The sequence below is a fragment of the Galeopterus variegatus genome, unplaced genomic scaffold (genome assembly GCF_000696425.1).
Source record: "Galeopterus variegatus unplaced genomic scaffold, G_variegatus-3.0.2 Scaffold62, whole genome shotgun sequence".
Classification (NCBI taxonomy): Eukaryota; Metazoa; Chordata; class Mammalia; order Dermoptera; family Cynocephalidae; genus Galeopterus; species Galeopterus variegatus.
Genome location: NW_007726173.1, coordinates 698,899 through 702,085, shown reverse-complemented (window position 1 = coordinate 702,085; position 3,187 = coordinate 698,899).

Sequence of the window (3,187 nt, the reverse complement as noted above, 5' to 3'; positions counted from 1 at the left end):
GTGGCGCACTGGAGTGCGCCGAGGGTTGCGATCCCGTTACCGGTCAGTAAAAAAGAAAAAAAGGGAAAAAAAAGCTCTGTCACTGGATATACATGTGTTTAGAGCCCAGGAAGGCACTTCAAGAAGAATGTCATCTAAGCTGGCTTACAGACCAACACTGTTTGCCTGTCTGTCACTAGTTAAGTACAGAAATTAAAACATTTATGGCAGTTTTACAAAGTAATTTTACATATAGTGAACCTAATAATTTAAAAAATGAGGCTTGTATTTTGTTGGTTTTTTCCATTTCATTGCTCTGAAAACTCATTTTTATTGATTTTACAAAAGCCTCAGTCTGTGAAGGACAGGAAATTTTAAAAACTGGTCCTTAGTAGTTAAAATGACACTTAAATCTATACTTTTAGTTTCTGACAAAGTCAAGGATAATTCACTCAGTATCACGTTAGTTATTTAAAAACAATGCCATTCAGCCTGTTAAATCTAAGCGGTAAGTAGTGGAGCATTAAGTAGGGGAAGTGGCCCACAGAATCATTAACCAGAGTAGTTCAAGGAAATAAAGTGTGCAACAATGTAGACAAAACACAAGGGGTTTCTTTGTCCCCTCTATGCCTCCAAGAAACAAATTTACCAGAGATCACATGGCTGCACTTGAAAGAGCTCTACAGTCTTGAACCAATTCACGAAAACTTGACCCATTCTCTAGGCCTATCCATCAAATCAGACGCAACCAACAAACAAGAGTAACTTTCAAAAAATTAAAAAACAAAAACCACTCTCTCACCTGTAAAGAGTGTTGAACTTGGGGTGATGAACTCCAGTGATGGAGATACTCCAAGCTAGGTGTACTTCCCACGCTGGCTGCCTAGAGCAAGATGTTTCTACTTACCAGGTCTCTGTCTTTCTTTCTAAAAAGAGTGTCCTCTTGCTTTATTTCCACCAAAATCACATGAACAGAATAAGTGACAGCAGCCATGTAAGTCAAAAAATAATGAGAGGAGGGTTATGAAACTGAACGGAGACCCAGCATTCAGGCTCCTTGTTAGTTACCCAAATGAGTTGAAAACTTATGTCCACACAAAAATCTGCACACAGATGTTTACTGCAGCTTTATTCATAATTGCCAAAACTCAGAAGCAGCCAAGATGTCCTTCAGTAGATGGGTAGATAAACTGTGGTACATCCAGGCAATGGAATATTAATCAGTGATAAAAAGAAATGAGAAGGCTGGCCAGTTGGCTCAGTTGGTTAGAGCATAGTGTTATAACACCAAGGTCAAAAGGTCTGGATTCCTGTACCTGCCATCCACCAAAAAAAAAAAAAAAAGGAGCTATCAAACCCTGAAGACAGAAAGGAACCTCAAATACATATTACTAAGTGAACAAAGTCAATCTGAAAAAGCTGCATACTGCTTGATTCCAATTACATGACAGTATAGGAAAGGCAAAACTATAGAGACAGTAAAACGATCAGTGGCTTCCAGGCGGTGGGGGAAGGGCACAATGAACAGGCATAGAACCAAGCAGGTACCCCCTTTTCAATAAAGCCCCTCAAAAATTTACTGAAAGCTAGCTGTGGCCTTGGTTCCCCAAATGTGAAGTATGTTAAAATATGGGAACTGGGCTCTCCAACTAACAACCAGGGAGCTGAGTTATAAGACTAGTAATCAAGGAAGGGAGTACAAAGAAACACAGGATGTAGCCTAAGCAATAAGGAGCTTAGCTGAGCACACAAGATTACAGCCTAAGCAATAAGGAGGGAGCCACTTGACTCCAAGGATCAAAGACACTATCTTGACATGTGTCCTTGAGATGCTTCTGCAGGGAATGAGACCAAGTTTGCCCACCAGATGGAAATACTGACCAAATATGCACTATAAGGACACCACACTGGAGCCAGAAGACTGACAAGACAGGAACCTAAAGCTCTTCCTCTGTCTTCTGAGATTCGGCCAATCAGAAACATCCACAGGGTCCTCACCCAGCCCCAACCCCGACCCACAAGCTTTCCCTTTAAAAATCCTTGTTTTGGGGGCCGGCCGGTGGCGCACTGGATAGTGCGCCGCTTGGGAAGCGCGGCGGCGCTCCCGCCTGAGGGTTCGGATCCCACATACAGACCGGTTCCCGCTCACTGGCTGAGCGAGGCGCGGGAGCAACGCCGAGGGTTGCGATCCCGTTGCCGTCCCCGGTACGGGGGCAACACTGAGGGTTGCGATCAGTTGCCGGACACGGAAAAAGACAAAAAGACAAAAAAAAAAAAAAAAAATCCTTGTTTGGGGGCGGGGGCCGGCCCAGTGGCGCACTCGGTAGAGTGCGGTGCCTGGGAGCTCAGCGGCGGGCCCCGAGGGTTCGGATCCCATATAGAGACCATCCGCTCACTGGTTGAGCCCGGTGCAGGCGGGACACCAAGGGTTGCGATCCTGTTACCGGTCACGAAAAAAGACAAAAAAGGAAAAAAAATTTTTTTTAAATCCTTGTTTGTAATTTTTAGAGGAGCATTAGTTGCCTCTGCTCCAGTTACTTGGCCTTGTAATTAAACACCTCATTTCATCCTCACGGCAACCCGGTGTCAACGTCGCAGCTTCGTGGGCGTTGGGTTCAGCAACAGGCACAGCACAGAGGATTTTTAGGGCAGTAAAACTACTCCATGTGATACTTCAACGGTGGATGCATGTCATTGTGCATCTGTCCAAACCCAAAGAACACACACCCCAAGAGAGAACCCCAGCGTGAGCTGTGGACTTTGATGGTGACGCACCGATCTGGCTCACCAGCTGGAACAAACGCACCGCACTCAGTCAGTCGATGATACCAGGGGAGACTGTGGGAGGGGAGGCGAACACGGGAATTCTCTGTACCCTCTAATCAACTCTCCTAAAAACCTAACCCTGCTTCAAAACAAAGAAAGTATTCACAAGACATGTAACAGCTGAACGCCACTCCAGACAGGCTCGTCTCCCCTCAGAGAAACATAAGACAAGCACCTGAAGAGGTGACCCGCTCGGGGATGGGGACGGGCCTCGTGTGGGGCCCAGCTGACTCCGGGGCAGTGAGTCACCAGACCCTCTCCCAAAGGCCGCGGTGTCTGCGCCGGCCCCAGTGTCGCCCAGGCCTCGCCCGCCGCCAGCCCGGCCACTGCTGATTCCTACCTCCGGAGTGCCAAGGCGGGGGCCGGGGCCGGGGCCCGGGCC